At 37.5% G+C, this 17,613-nt stretch overlaps 1 protein-coding gene across 1 annotated transcript in view; it reads right to left on the reverse strand.

Moving 5' to 3' along the window:
* The window catches only part of rbfox3a (RNA binding fox-1 homolog 3a), a 369,568-nt gene extending 352,845 nt beyond the window's left edge, over positions 1-16,723 (reverse strand). Inside the window, exons 1-2 of the mRNA XM_079476662.1 lie at positions 16,560-16,723; positions 14,445-14,759 (exon numbers count right to left, since the gene is read on the reverse strand). The gene's annotated coding sequence lies outside the window, so the exon portion shown is untranslated. The remainder of the gene's footprint in view (positions 1-14,444; positions 14,760-16,559) is intronic.
* Positions 16,724-17,613: the final 890 nt, after the last annotated feature.

Consider the following 17,613-nt stretch of genomic DNA (forward strand, 5'->3'; position numbering starts at 1 on the left):
AAAAATCATCGTTTTCTGTAGACCGCATGCTTGAAGTTCAAGTTATTATTCACATAATTCAAATACACAAATGTTGTAATGCTAGATTTAGATTTGCTTATTCGTGTCAACTATAGAGATGCCATTTTTGTACATAAAACCGCACAGTGCTAACAACAACAAGATCATGGTTTCCAGGGATTAATAAAATAAATGAAAGTGTATGCAATAGTTATTGCATGGATTTGGAAAAAATATAACAAATGCAGAAATGAACTCCAAATAAATGCAGTGTATGCGATAGTAAATGCCAATACGATATGTACAAACAAAATAAAACACACATTTGGGCATAAAGGTGTTCTGGCGTGCCGTGTTGGGACAAGTCTTTAACTGATGGTGTAAATTAAAGATATAAAGTGTGGAAAGTCCATGGCAGCCCCGTGGGTCCCCGAGCGCTCAATGCTGTCAGGGTAGACTACACTCCACTGATTTCAATTAAAAGCTAAATTAGCCATTTGAACTCTGATCTTAGCACTGTGCTGTATTTCATTCCTTGCTATCAGAGAATGTGTCCCATCAATTACATCTGGTACAACTTTCCCTCATCCTTTTGTCCGAGCTATTGTCATACTCTGTGCACCTGTAGTTGCCGTGTCGACCATTGCCATGGCAATGACGGTCATATGACCATACTATTAGAGACCATGCCATTTTTGTATGCAAAACCCAGAAGCAAGTTAGCAATTTAACACTTCCAGTTCCATCGCTCCAAAGTCAATGGGTTTTTGGTTAAATGCCTGAACTAAGGTATGTGATTAACAAGAGCTCCAAATATATTAATATTTATTAATATATTAATTAATGTATTCATGAATAATGATTAATAATATTAATACATTATTAATAATAAAATGTAATAGAAAATAATGTAATGCATACTCCATACTTTGGCTGGGACATTAAACATCATCACACACAAAAATCTCACAAATCTCAAAAAACGTGGATGGGGACACAAAAGAAGACATTTTGAAAAACGTTGGTTACTGAACATCAACGGTTCCTACTGACTTGCATTGGTTTTGTGTCTTTACAACAAAAAGTGAAAGGGTACCGCCATTGCTCGGTTACCAACATTCTTTAAAACATATTTTGCGTCATTTCAAACCTGTATCATGAGTGAATGACAGAATTTTCATTTTTGGGTGAATATTCCTTTAAAGGTGGTGTCTATGATATTCACAATATAATACCTATACATTCATATTCAGAGACCACTGTAGACTCCGAGACCACCGTAGACAAAAACCTTTTTGTCAGAAATTTGAACCACCTAGAAGTGAAGAGTACAGAGGAGCTGTTTGAGGACAGTCGGTGAGACTCAAGAGGACTCCTCAGACATTGACTAACGTCAAGGAGGAGCGGCACAAATCAAAATCAAATCAATTCTGTTTATTTCAAAGAAATCCATTTCTAAGTTCTTCAAGAACAAAGCTAAACAACTTCCTTTAAAAAACAAACAGTACACCCAAACACAAAGCCCCGGTCATTTAATTCCTCCACCGTGTGAATTCCCGGTCGTCAGTAGTAATATCCTGAGAACACCGTGGGCCTGATACCCAACCCAGCGGCATGCCCAAGTCGCCACAAAAATGGGATTTCCCCACTCACAGTTGGCCTTTTCACAGCCCCATCATCAGCACTCAGCACCTCCATTAACAGGTTCACACAGGTGCCCCCAGTTTCCAGTGCTTCGCTCCACAAAAGATAACAATAGGCGACATTACAGAGAGAATAATGGCATTAATACGAGGCTGCAGCCTCTCTCTTTGCTAATTGGCTTGTCTGCTAGCAGCCTCCACTCTAAGGGTCATGGGATTTTGTGGGTGGCATCTGTAAATAGCTAATCAGCTCCCCAGGCGCTCGCTACACTTCAGAAAGTATTTCTTTTGAATTCGTAATAATAGCGAGAGGAGGGCTGTCGGGGTGGGGGGGTGTTGGGGTTGTTGGATAACGACGCATAGCTAAGATAACTGCCAGAGACAACAGAGGCGAAAAATAAATAATGAAGCGCCGATTGTTATTCCTGCGCAGCCAACAGAAGCTGTTTGAAGTGCAGACTCGCCTTTATCTTGTCACGCTGGAAAAAAATCATTGCCAGCCCAGACGCAATAAAGATGTCTTTGGCGTTTTTGGAGAATGACAAACAAGATTTGAGGTGTACGGAGGTAGAGAGGTGAGCTTACATGGCTGCCGAGAAGCCAAGGCCCTCTCGAGCACTTTGGGAATTCTTTGCTAAACTTGATCTACGTAAAGATGGAAATGTGATTTGTGATGTTTACAGTGTGTAATAGCTAATTGCTAATGCATTGTTGGATGCCAAGACAAGCAAAAGTTAGTCTTAGCATCCAAAGAGCATTGTTGTCAGATGATTGGTTGCATTTTTGTGAGATTTTACATTTTAACACCCCTAAAATGAAACATAAAACAAAATAGCAGTGACTTGGCTTACATATATTGTAAGTCAGACGAATGCTACACTATGTAGTCCAGACCTTCTGCCGTCAGACTTAAGAAAAGGGACCTACGAAAAGGTAGCCAAGCCAACCAATGAAAACCAGGAAGGTCAGTTTAGTTCATTTACAGAAAACCCACCAAGCAAATGAAGCAACACACTGAGAGGCTATGGTTTACACGGGTTAAAAGTCTTTGAGGGTAACATTGTATCTTTGATTTATGGTGTCTTTACTGAGTGCCATCTCAGAATGTTCAAAAACATTGATCAATTAGCAGTGATGCCAGATGCTAGTCTTCTGAAACGAAACCATAGCTAAAAATAAAGTCCTACGTTATCACAGATACCCAGGAATACTAAAAATTGAATTTTTGAGAACGGTAAAAAATATTAATATTGCAAGAAGGGTATATGAATGTAGATAAGAAACACTGACATTGAGGTAAGCTTCAATAGTTTAGGACAAAAGTTATGTAAAATACAACACGCACACATATATTAATACTGTATGCAGAAATCTTGAGAGGAAAACATAAGATCACTCAAACTATTTACTGAATTTACTTTGTTTATCTGCGTTTAGGTAAACAATCGTTTTTGTTTATTTCCCAGATTTCAAATAAATAATAGAAAATGAAAATTGAAAGAACTGGTCCAAATAACATCAAAATATGTTTTAGATCCCTAATAATGCTTTCTGTCATAATTTATTCACCCTTGTGTCACTTTCTTCTGCAAAACACATAAGAAGATATTTTGAACAAAGTTGTTAACTGGCTCCCATTCGCTCTGGTTGTTTTTGTGTCCATACAATTGAAGTGAATGGTTGCCAGCCCTGTTTGGTTACCAACATTCTTCAAAATATCTTCCTTTGTGTGACTGATTTTCCATCTTGAATTGTATAAAACGAATCTCACTGTGCATGGTCAAAAATCAACCTTCAAACAACTAACATTCTAGCTTCTAATCTTGAGGTTAGAGTATTCTTTAAGACTCCTAGGGCTGCTGTCTCACTCCGTTCCATCCTTGCTTTTGACAAGTGTGTATGTGTGTGACTCACAACCAGTCACCTCCTCAAACTGATGGCTCCACAGCTCCATGCTTGCCTGAACAGCACCACATTATACTGCTACAACGCTCTCACAATCACTGCAATTAAGCCCAGGCGAATCACACCACACCACAGCAGCTCCAGCACACAGACAGCTCAGTGGCCAATAACATTATATGTCTGTGAGGGGGTTAGAACATTATACTAAACATTATCACTCCATTGTCACGTCTCGTGATGCGTTACGGTTAGTGTGAAGAGATATATCGCTCAGTGCCGGTTCTACTCCTAGATGAAAAGCATTAATGCTCAGTGGACAAGTTTTTATAGCTTTTGAGACTTTGTGTTCTCACAAAGGTTTCGTTTAAAGGTCCAGTGTGTAATTCTTTGGAGTATCTACTGACAGAAATGCTAAATAATAGATAACTATGTCTTCAGAAGTGTATAAAGACGTTTCATAATGAAGTGTTGTGTTTTCATTACCTTAGAATGAGCTATTTCTATCTACATAAACCACAGGTCCCCTTTCATAGAAGTCGCCATGTTGTTTCTACAGTAGCCCTAAACGGACAAACTGCTCTACAGAGCGTGTTTTGTAAATACTTTATCTCCTTTTGCAATGATGCGAAAATGCGACGACATCAAAGTTCTAGGAGAGACACTGTAGTGCTTCGAAAGGGAGAGGAGTCCGTTGGTTGCAATTCGCAAAAATTTCAACATTGCCCCTAAATCACTTTGTTTCGCAAGTTTTTCCTTGAAGCGACAAGTGGTGACAATATATAGAGCTTTTAAACGCATGATATTTAAGCAAAAATGTATACTTGTTTCCCATTTTGCCTCAATTTTGACTTGGAGAAACAACTGAGATTTTAAAGAGATTTCAATAACGATTTTTTTTCCCTACAAGTCGCCGCAAGAATGTGCCCTAAAAACATGAAAACTGTTTCAAGTAATGAATCTCCCAAGACTCTCAAAACATCTCGATTTTTATCTTTTTTCCTGAAGGAAAGATGAAATATTAATTGCTGAAAACTTTTTTCAATCATCTTTGAACTATCCTTGGTGGCTAATAGGAAAGCAGCAACTGGGAAGTGTTTGGAGGCTGTTGAAGAACTCTTGCTGTACAGAAGTGTTGATCCTGTGCTTTAACAAGCAACATCTCAGCAATTACACACTGTACCACAAAAAACTCTGGAGTTACCCCATTGAGATTTGAGCAAATATACAAAATGCCCTTTGCGCAATGGGCAGTTTCCTTGTTCTGCTTAATAATCTTCAATTGGCTCTTAACTCAACCCTGCAAACAAACATCCACACTGATTAAGTGTGTGTGTGTGTGTGTGTGTGTGTGTGTGTGTGTTGTCATGTGACCCAGAGGCAGTGTGCAGTGAGAGGTCCTCTTGCCCTGATGCCGAGAGAGATTCTACTGCATAGAGGCCCTGATAATATCTGGATATCTAGGGCTAATTAAATTTAGTGTGATCACTTGAGAGTGAATTATTTATTGAGAGAGCCTGAAATGCTTTTTAACTCACAGAAACTCGGAGTCCGGTCGTGATCTTTTCAAGATTGTGCTCTGAAAAACACAAAAAAACAAATGAGATGTTTGTCCAATAGAAAGCAATGAAACTCAAAATGAAAAGTTTTGTAAAATGTCTCCAAAGAAATCTCAACATTGTCACAAACTATGATCTCAATCGAGTAAAAGAGTTTCAAATAAACTCAAACATCTGTCATCAAATTGTTCTAAAACCAAATTTTCTAAGCTATGCACGACACTCTTACCATGTGTCCACAATTAAATCAAGTTTTATTTATTGAGGAGAAACATCTCATACAAAGATAATACTTAACCAGGACAAATATCATCTGAACTATAAAACAATATTCACTACACAGTACTGTATACTACATGGGTTATGCAATAATCGTTTTACCCCATATTCTTTTTTTTGTGCTTTCATGTCTCGATGTACATGTAACTTGCCCTAACATTTTAGTAAATATTTGACATGTTTTCATGTGATCACAATGTAACAAAGTGTCATTTCTTCAATGTAAAGAAGTGAGTGTACAGCGTGTTGGAACCGTGTAAATTTGCTGTCCCCTCAAAATAACTCCACACACAGCCATTAATGTCTAACCCGCTGCTAACAATCTTGAATCTTGTTGAAACTACTGATGTTTGTACTACTACGACCATAAAAGTTATTCTATTCCAACAATAATATTTGTGACCCAGTCTGTAAAATCCAGCCTGAAAATCTAATTCTGTGAGCATCCAAGTTTGATTTCAACCATTCATTTCACTATGATTTCAATCTTTGTCATGACATTACTCAAACAAGTTCTATCAAGGTCATATTTTCACAGAATGTTCTTTACATTAGGTACAATGATTTTATGTAGAAAACAGTAAATCACAAAAGAAATGTATTTTCACAAACTGGGTCACATTCTTCTTCTGGGACAGCAACCGCTCTGAATGTTTATCCTCCAGAAAGCAAAACGTTTCCTCAACTGTTTTTACCAAGATTAACATGTTTTAATATCCCATCACTCATTTGCCAGGTCAGAACACAGTCATACATTTAATTAACATAGATAATTCCAGATAAACAAGTTGTAATTAATCAGTGACACAAGGTTGCGTGTAAATTAGCGAACGTTTCATTTCAAATTAAGAGCGCCGGCTCCCCTACTTCAGATTATATACCTTTAACATTTCTGTTGGGCAATATGGGGACAATTTACCTCACATCGATATCAGCCGAAAATGTTCTCGCCCCAAAGATTAAGACCATCAATCTGCCAAAGACCATGAAAAACTTTATGACTTCCCTAATTGTATTCAAAGGATAATTTCATCGATGACCTGTGCATCTTCTTGATGAAACAGGGTAATCTAAATCCCTATAAGCAAACTGCAGGTGCATTGATGAAAAAGTTGGCCTTGGAGAAAAACGCCTCTCTTCTTGCATTATCGCAGTACGCGACTAATGAATGCAAAGTGAACATCGGCTATCATAAGAGCTCTTCTGTCCAGATTAATCAAATCTATTTTGCACAAAGGGTCATCTGGATTTCAAAAGGAGCGAATGAAGTGAAATGATGTTTCACAGTTAGGTTAAAGTGTCAATGTGATTTTGTTATTAATACCAATAGGATAGATTAGTATTAACATCGTGTATTATAGCATTCTTACATATGTACTGCTCTCTGCCCCTTCCATTGAGCTGTTAAATGATCCCAGTTATTTCAAAGCGCTTGTTGAAATGTCTCAGCTCATACAAATCAACAAAGCTCATAGTTCTTTTATTGCATTTCTAAGACAAGCGTGAGACTGCAATTTACTGTACGTTTATGAGTGCCGTCTTCCTGAAGTACTTTTTGGGAGATGAATGTATCCAAGACAGGAATGTGGGGGTGGAGAACGGATCTTTAATTTGACACGGATGAATGTTTTCTTTTTACTTTATGCTCTTCCCGTACCGATGCCAAGCAGTGTACTTTACATTTTCATACAAATATGTATACTCTTCAAAAATTGCAGCAATAAGTGCATTACTTCCATTAATACGGATACATTTCAGTTATTAAGGCTTTTGAATAACTTCTGTATATAACTTATGTAGGCACTTAAAACAAATCTGTTCTAGTCACACCAAAAAACAAGTTAAATGTCAACTGAATAGAGAACATCAAAGAGAGAACATAACAAAGCTTTTCTCATTATATTACAGACCTCTGAAAAAACACAAAATATTCAATTTAGAGCTGGATTAAAACGTAAACCATATTTGGGACTATTCCCAGAGTTATATTACCAACACAGTTTATATTTTTCGGCAACAACTTTCATTGCATTCACTGTATGCACTCTACCAAGGCTCTACCAACTACAATTTACAGCACAATGTACATTCCTGTTAAACCTCTTCCCTTAAATTATTTATTTGATTAAATACTGTCAGTTAAGGGAAAAATTTACAGATTAAAAAAATTTTAGTTTTTCTGGGAATAATTCATCAATGTATGTGAAGAAAAAACAACTGCACTACAGAACTTTCCTTGTGTAAAAGTAAAACCCCAAAAATAGTTAACTAAAATGTCCGACTGAGCAATTTCTAACACCTGTGGGTTTGTAAACTGTGATAATTGCGGGACTGGTAAACAAAAATTATCCAGTTCCTGTCTTAAACAAACAAATAAGCTTTTCATAGCATAGATTATAGCTTGTCCCCCTGCACCCCCAATAAACCTCACGTTAGTCATTTCAGTCAACCGTCTGACTCCAAGGCCAACCAGATGGCCTGCCCAGGTTATGAAGCCCATGTAAATACATAAATAAGCTTTTAACCGCCACCCCACGTATAAATGGCTGTGAAGATGGAAGAACATTTTTTAAGGTTAGGGAGTTAATGCTGAACTGAACCTTCAAGGAACGTTTGTGGGCAATCAACAGATAGAGCATCTGATGTGGAAGGCATTAAGATTCAGCGCAATTTGCATAATGCCTTTAGGTCCACCATAGACATTAATTACATTGATAATGCATTCATTTTTCACTTTGCATACCACTTCAGTAGTTAAGCACTTCTATGTCTTACTCAAAGGTCAGTTTTAATCACAGACTATGCTAAAACAGATGTTTTATTACAGCCCCTCATTATGCTTTGTTCAAATTAGGGTATATGATCACTGAGACCTCATTCGGCTCAGCCCTGCCCATCTCATAACCTTGACTGAAGGATGTTCTTACCCGTCAACCAGAAATGTCTCCGTTCCATAGGGCACGCAGCCACGAGCAGGCTTTTTAAATAGTATGGGAGAATAGTTACTGTGTGGGAGTATTTACTGTTCATCTCTGTAGCGTGCCTGCTTCTCCTTTTATAAAAGGGCCAGTTATTTACATGCATTAAAAGTTCATGACTTCAACAGCAGACGTAATAACTGAGTCACTTTCATAAACAAATGTCAAATTAAAAAACAATGAAAATGTTTTTACACCATTTATATTGCATTAGCTGTGGCGCCTAAAACAACAACAGGTGCTCGATATGACATGACCTTTGTGAATGAGACCCGTTGTACTGGAGGCATTAATAATTCTGCAAAGCATGCACTTGTTCGACGAGTATGCATACGCACGGATTTGTGTGTGGAATCTGCATGCAAATGTTTGGACAAATACATCATCGTGAATAATGTGATAAACGTACAATTTGTATATTTTAAAATAATATAACTTAAACTATTATATTTGATCATTTATAAGGATAAAAGATGCACGTACCTGGTAAACATTAACCTGTACAGCACGGTCTTCCACCTCTGACAGCAAAACCTTTCATTAATTGATGAAGTTCAGTTTTTTGTTGTTTTGCTTTGGTTTAGACTTTGCAAAATGCACTCACTGTATATTGAGCAATTAGGGGCGTGATTAATGCAAATTACAGTAACACTTAACAATAAGGTTGTATTTGTTAACATTTGTAAAAGTAACATGAACTAACAATGAGCAAAGCTAATCCATTGACAAGTTAACCAAACCCTAAACAACCTTATTGTACAATGTGCCTGGGTGTATGGTCGCCCACTTAAAGTACTCCAAATTCATCCACATTAAAATACAGTTAGGGAAAATAATCACATGCGCGCGTGTTGTGGCGTAAAGTTTATGTGGTAAATTATAATCTGCATAAAAATATTAATAATCTACACAATTATGAGTGCATGAGAACCAACGTGTGGGTAACAATAGTGCCGGAAAAAGTCGTCGCGCTATGCAACAGGGTTACCGGGGTCTTCAACTTCTATCTAACTACATCAAAAGTAAGAATGAGCTAAAAGTGCTTTCCCATAATGCCTATTCCACATAAGGATGGAGTGACAAAGAGTCGGTCCAAAATTGCACCACCAGTCATTTTCATTAACAACCTCGTTTTAATTAAACATTGATTACCTGCTAATTAGTCTAATGATCGTCCCCAGATGAGGGAGACCAGGTACAGAAAGTGACAGCGGAGAAAAATGAAAGATCTGAACTAAATGAAAATTGTATTTGAGATCCCCGAGGGCTCGGTGTTTTGTGGTTATTTTTGCTTTTATAAATGAGGCCTTCACCATGCATTTCTCTAATTTATGTTTGTCTGATGGCTCCCATATGACTGATGCATAGAAGATTGAGTATGTGCACATTTTCATCAAATTTGGGAAATTTCCTGCCACTGGAAAGCAATAAACACATTTTAAAAAAGCCTGTGTCTGGCACACATGCAAATTAATCTCCATTGTGATAACGGAAGAACGTGGTAGTTGAAGCAAAGCTACTTTGCAGACGGTAATAGCCGTGCATCTAACATCCCGCAGCAAAAACTTGAAAGCCAGACCTATGGAGTTATCAGGTACGCTCTTTGACTCCGCGGTACAATCACGGTTCCTCATCACTTCGGGCGACGGTTAACATCATTGAGCGCAGATTGCAATAACAGTGTGAGGGAAGGTGAAAACCCTACTCAATCATCATTTCTCAATCCGTCTCAATCAGCCTAAGTGTATACATCACAAAATATATCGGGAGCCATGGCGCAAGCATGCGGACACATGGAACGTGGGATTTGCTCATAAATAAAATAAACAAATAAGCCGGTGAATGAATAACTAAATGTTTAGAGAAAGCCCCGTGATGAATAATGAATGTGTCATTCTTCGCTCCATTATTCTTGTTTGCTTTGATACCTGCTTTCCTGTTTCACAGTCACAAGAATATTTCATGGCATCAAATACCCCTCCAGTGCTGACTGTCAGCATTAATGCACAAGCGTGTGATTTAAATGTTTAACACTGTCTTTGTTCTCCACCACATTTGATTCATAAGATAAGCTGCAACCGCCAGACCTTGAAGACGCTGCTGAACGATTACAGTTTAATGGAGAACAGTAGACCAATGGAATGCAAGTTTGACTTCCATACGCTAGCGCTAATGACAGGGGCGATCTGAGAAGACATTCATATCTGCTTCTGAATATCATGTGACGTTACAATAGACACTGGCCCTAATTTTCTTGAAGGCAGATAGAAGAATTAGATGATAGATAAAAGCTTTCTCCTATCATAGTTCCGTCATAACATTTAGCGTTTAGCTAAAGTGTAGTATTGAAGGAAATTTCTGGTTGATATCAGAGTCGTTATTTTTTAAGCTTGTTTTCGTCGCAATGAAAACGAGAAAAATAACGCTTAAACGGAGGCAGGTAGTTTTATAGAGGTTAGCAATAGCAAGCTAGATATGAAAACTAAAAAGAGAAGATCTTGGTTTCCCTATATATTTCTCTCTAAAGCCACACCTCCTCATGTCAATGACCTCATGTCTCATTCACAGATGAGACAATATTACAGTAAAAAGCACATAACTGAATAATAGTAAACATAAACAATTTATTTACTGTTCAGCATTAGAACTTGTATAGATGTTTTGTAGCCTTTACGTCCCTTCTGGTCTGTGTTTGGGTAGTGGTCTGGCTAGTGGCTGGTTATATAACAACTTAAATATATTTACACCTTATTTATATAAAATTTATATTAATACATTCAGGAATATTATGTGTATTTAATAAAAAATAAACAATTACTGAATCTTTGCAGAGCCCTACCAGAAGTTAAGTTTGGGCCACATAACGTATTCATGTAGTTGCCCCTAAAACAAACTTTTCTTATCCGATGATAAGACAAACTATTAATGGTCTTGAGACTTCCACAGAAGATATACACGTATATTCATTATAAATAAATTAACTGCTGAGCAAAAAAAGACAACTGTTTTCTAACCTTAATGTCATTTGAAACCAATTGGAGATTCCCGATTCATAAATAAAACATTGTGATCTTTTTAACCATTGTTGATGCAGTCTGGTTATTTTGCAAACTGACTGAATACATTTTTCCTCAAGTTAAGAATTCACTAGATGGTATATCTGACAAAGCGAGATTCCTTGTAAAAAATCAGACAGGTTTGAAATGACATGAAGATGATTTTTTTAAACCGGTTCTTTTATTTTGTACCGTGACGCTCGCAGTCTCAATTTGCGTAAAGGCACACATTACTGAAGTGGAAAATAGACACCTGCCACATCCCCATTACATTTGAAAGATTCACATAAAATGCAATACGTCTCAGCTTGTGAAAATCGGTGAGCTATCAATAACCATTAAACATGATCCATGAAAATTAATTCATGGTTAATACGTACAACATTCAAAGTTGCGCCATTATGTCACCCCACTGACCCGTAATAAGAAAGCAGCTGATATAAGCCAAGAGTTGCACGGCTGATGGTCGGATATACGTGACTCCGAGTTGATGGGAAAAGCTTTTCTCTTCTAAACGAATGCCTTGCCTGGATCAGAGGTGATTATGAGTTCAGTGGTGCGAGCAGCAGTATCAAGATGGGCAATGGAAAGATCGATCTTTGTTTTTATGGAGTTAATTCAATATGGACTATTTAAAGCGGCGGGGCGGAGGGAGAAATGAGATTGTATTTGCTGGGTATGGATTTTTGCCATGTGAAAGCATCGGGCGCAAAAGAGGGGATGGTTTACAAGTCTTGACACTGTTTAAAAGATCTTCACACGTAGAAGGATAATCACTGTAAATTACTTTTCATTGATTAGCCAATATTTTTAAAGATCATGTTGCTTTCATCCCATTCGAAAGTCTCCACCTATTACTGGTGGAGAAAAGACATTTTGCGATATGTTTGTTTCTCGCTGAAGTCTAAAGAATGTGCTTGTGTACATAGAGGTCCACGGACATCTAAAAACAAAAAACACACAAATTCAAAATGTTAGAAACAATGGGGACAAAGTATTGTGTGAAAATTATGATATTTTGTATTGTTTCTACATAACTGCATGCTTTTCCTTACAATCTGATTATATCAGCTATATTTTGATTAGTCGTAATATCAGCAAAACAATCTGAGTGGGTGGAATGTACAGAAAATAATGTTTCAGAATTTGGTTAGTCTGCAACTTGAATGACATATGCACTTGAGCTGGCATAAACTGGTTTTCTACAGCGGTTTCCGAACAGGGATTTGTTTAAACCAGGACTAGGCCTTGGTGAAATTTATGTTTTTAAAAACATACTTTACCAAAAACATTACTGGTTTGCGTCTTGAGACATCATAATCGCACTGATATATTTAAGGATAGGTCAGAGCAAGTTGTTTTCCCATCAAGACACCACTAAAATTGAAGTTAGTCTGGGCCTAGGCTTAAACCCTGTCTGGAAAACCGCCGCTATAAATTTATGATAGCCCTGCATGATATAAAAAAAAATTCCAAAACACATGTTGAGGGAAGAATATCTGTTGGTAAAAAGGTGTTAGTCTATTTACATATGTTTACCTAGAAACAGTCTAAAGTCTTTTATTCAATGTCAATATTGTAATATAAAAAATAAGTATTGGTTTACCTTTCAATGTGGACATTTCGACGCCACTCTATCTAAAGCTCTCATAAGTTACAGTATATTTCTTGAATACATACAAGAATCATAAATGCAATACTGATTCAGTTCACAAGATCCATGTCATACTGTAGATGGTCTCATGCTCTCTCTACTTTGTCACGCACAGGCAAAATGATTGATAAACGCAGCCAAATGCAGCCAGCAGCCGGCTTTGAACAGCGTGCACTCCTAGAGTGATTTATATTCATATTATGTAGATTAGTACTCTGAAGTCCTTTAAAAACAAGAAAAACTCCTTGGAAAAATTCTTAAACTTCCATGCTCGTCTCCGTCCAATATGAGTCCATTTGACTAAAAGTTGGCCAAGCACTGAGATGTCAATCTGACCTTCTGGCTGGGTCGAACTGTTTAAGGCATTTTTTTAAGGGCAAACTGGAAAACCATATAAACATGCTAAGAATAGAAAAACAGTACAGCGTCGCATTTCCCGAAACCATCACATCGCTACGTCTGTCTTAAGAATATATCACTACCACTCTTATTAAGGTATAACTTAAGGTTGTTCTCAAACTAATTTTTAATGTTGACAGGTCACTAAAAGATGTTCCCAACACATTTTAAATTAGGGATGCACCAATATGTAAATTATGGAAGATAACGATAACCGATTTGATCTTTAACATTGGAAGTCGATAACTGATATATTGGCCGATATATTGCATCTAAATATTAATATTAAATTCCCTAAGTCTGAAACAAAAGGCAAAAAGTGGACAACTGCATTTATTTGAAAACATACACAGACAAGGTAACCATTAGTTGTCTTTTTCCCCCTGAAAATCATGTACCAAGCCTACTTTACACTAGTTACGATTCTTTAACCTTCACACTTTTCTGGTATCTTTTTTATTTAATATAGACATTCTTCCAAAGCAACCCCAGAAAATGTTCTTAATAGCCACAAGTCAAACAGGTATTAAGGGAGAAAGACATCTTTGTTTTTAGGATCTTAACAGTCTGCGTGGAGGTTTCAAGCCCATTTACTTTATTTATAGTCAACATCATAAACAATAAAGCCAGATATTCTTGTCAAATCTGGGTTTTGTTATACCGGGAGTTGGACGTGTTAGAAGAGCAACGCGTTTTCTTCACTGTCTGCTTTTTAACCAGCTGAGGAACTTCAACCAGAGTAAAATGGGCCTATATGCTTTTAACCAGCAAATAAATAAATAAAATCTAGCGTCTGAAGAATGACAGACAAAAGTATTTTTTGACTCACTTTTTTGAACTAAGAGCAATGTAAAACTCAAATCATCTGAACTATAACTGCTCATCCTTTTTTCCCGGGATCCAAACTACCATAGCCTCTCTACTTCTAGCTGCGCAAAACAAACCACCCAGTGCACAAAATCAACATTACGTACCCATTTCTGTGCGATACAATACAAAGAACATGCGGTGATGACCTCTTCACTGCGGTCGGCCTCCATTTACTGCAGAAATGCGGTGATGGGGCTACCGTCACAGCCCTACACCCATGTGTAGACGCTCCTCCGCCCGAAAACTACACTGTGTAGATCGATGCTCCTTTTCAGGAGTATCCGCGTAGGCAGTTGCTCCTCCGCCAGAGTCCCCTGCATTGCCGTAGATGTTCGTTTCTCAGCCAGAGTCTCCAGTGTAGACTAACGCTCCTTTGCCAGAGTCCCCTGCGTAGACGGTCGCTCCTCTGCCAAAGACCCCTGCATAGATGCATACATGATTTAGTGGACATACGTACATATAATCCTTATAGAATCAGTAAGACGTCTGGCATTTCAAAAATAAGAGATGCTACTGCCAACGCACTATGCGCAGGTCTCAGAATTAACAAATATTTATCTGACAGTCTTTAACTTACATATGACAAAGAACACAAACATATATTAAAGATCAAAAAGATTACATGCATGCGGTTTTCAATGAAGTAAACAGAAAACAATTTATTTGCATTTCCAGCACACCAAACGGTGCAACGCCATCCAACTTTGGAATACGACAATTACTCCTTCCAAAACAGTCAGGAACCTCGGAGTCAAATATGATGAACAGCTGTCCTTCAAAGAACACATTGCAAAGACAACGCGGTCATGCCATTATAATGCATTTAACATGGAAAGGTTAGACCCTTTCTCACGGAGCATGCGGCACAACTCCTTGTTGTCCACTATGGCTGGTTCAGAAGTAACGTCTTGTATTGCCTTCTCAAAAGGGCAGTAAATCCCTTTCCCACTCATTGTCCTTCACAACTCATTCCTTCCTGGTGGAACATTCTTTCTAACTTTATCCGGTCAACCACATCTCACAACATTCAAAAAGATAGCTTCTGGGAATACTTGACAAACAAATGAGTAAAAAACTATTACTGACCTTGTATGACATATCGCTTTATTGCTCCTTGAACTGTAAACGTAACAATTACAGTCTCTTTATTCTTATAAAAATTATATTTGTTAGGGTTTTAATCTAATGTTAGTTATCCAAACATAGTTCAGTCGTCTCAACAGACATAGGCCTACATTAACAGCTACACATCGTAAAGGAATTCAGAGACAAAATACAAAAAAAGTGTAGTCAAGACCAGACACTCAAAGACCCTAGCAAAACCAGATTGCCGAAGACCCAGATCCAAGCTAAGACGAGACCCTTCAACATCCAGAACAACACTTGTCAGTCCAAGCCATATAAATAACACAGTCCATTTTTAGGAAATGCCTAGCTATATAAAAAATAAAACTTGGAAATTAAATAAATTCAAATGACTGGTCAGTGGACAGGGTGTGGACATCAGAGGTCCGCGTGACACTGATTTATAATGCATGTTTATTCCCATTCCCTTTATTTTATTCCCTGATGTGTTAAAAAGCAGTTTATTCAAGCATAAATTGTAATATACGGCTTATTATTGAACGAATGCCAATTATTAACATGATTGTCTTCAGCTCATGGTGGATATTAAGATACTTTTATCCAGAATAAGGTTAACCCAGTTCCTCAAATTTAGATCATCAAGATCTCAAAACAAAGGCTAGTGCTTGTTGACATTCAATGACAAAATCACGTCTCCTAATAAATGATAAATTTAGACGACAACTCTAGACACATCATTCTAACAGCAGGTGTAACGTAACATGTTTGTTACCAAATTATACAATGCAGATGCTCACTCATATCGAGACCTACATTAAATACAGTATCCAAATCAGAAAGCACTCTCTTTAATCAGTTGAGAAATGTATACTTTAATTTGTTAGCGTGCTTTAATCGGGAAACAAACGCACGTTTTGTATACCTCGTGTGCGTTTGCCCAGCCCAAAATGGCGGCGGCGTTGACGTACCATTTCTGTCAATCTAGCGAATGTCTACGCATGCTCTCTACAGCTTCACATCTGTTGCATTCTACGCTATCAAAGCATAATCTTCCACACGTGGCTTTAGCTTTCCGTGAAAAAAATACTTCAGGAGTACAAATGAAGGCATGTGTAATAAAGTTAAGATCGCACCTGTATCGATGAACCGATGGAAAAGTTATAACGTTACTTCACTACACATCAAATAAACATCCATTGGATCTGTTGGTCCAAAGTTGTGCTGCACTGAAGAAATAACGATGGATTGATCAACGGTTGCTTTCTACTTCCGGTGACATTTATAGACAGTTGTTTGAGCGGTTTACGACGGACTGGCTGGTATATAGCGCCACCTACTACACGGGAGCGCGCGATTTCACGCCATCAAGCTTGTTTTTACACGGACTGTTGATTGCTGCCCAGAGGTGCCAAATACACCTACAGTTGCAAGAATCTGGATATCATTAGTAAAATGTTTAATGTCAATATAAATGAGAAACTGAACAAAATTATTGAATTCATTTAGTGTTTATTTAGAGTCAAAATCAAATGTGTTTGTGTTGGTTTGGTATTTGAGCTATTTCTTTTTTTCTTTTGATGTTAAAGCCTTTTTCTCATGAAATATTGTAGGTTTTATTGTAAATAGTTCATCAATGTGGGTTAAAAATCGTGTCCCCTCATAATCTTTAGTTAAAATCTGAAAATGCACTTCAGTCCTGTGATGACTATCCCGTTTACATTACGCTTGTTAGACGGGTTGGGCGGAGCATCCGTTAACTCCTCCCCTTTAACTGTCCACTGCCAATTCCATTTCAAAATGCAACGGATGTTTTATACATCCAATCAAATCGCCGAGCAAGACGAAAGCCACGCCCGCTTAATGTATTGTTTCATTCAAAATTCCATTTCGCTCGAAAAAATAAATAAATAAAAAATACGGAAGTAAAAACGATCACACTTTCCGGCTCACGGGTTTGTAAATCTTGATAATTTCAATAAAAAAATAAACAAAACTTTCCGGCTCACGGGGACATTAAATGGTTGTTGCTAGAAAGGATACAGCTACGGCCGGAAGTGGTACAAAATCTCGCCATACAATTACAAGAAATTACAATTACCCCAACCCTAAACCTAACTTTACAATAATAAAAAATAGGAATCAACTGTTTCAACAAAAATGATGCGGTATTGAAGTGCGCATGCTCAG

This window comes from Barbatula barbatula, assembly GCF_947034865.1.
Source record: "Barbatula barbatula genome assembly, chromosome: 16".
In the NCBI taxonomy this organism is placed as follows: Eukaryota; Metazoa; Chordata; class Actinopteri; order Cypriniformes; family Nemacheilidae; genus Barbatula; species Barbatula barbatula.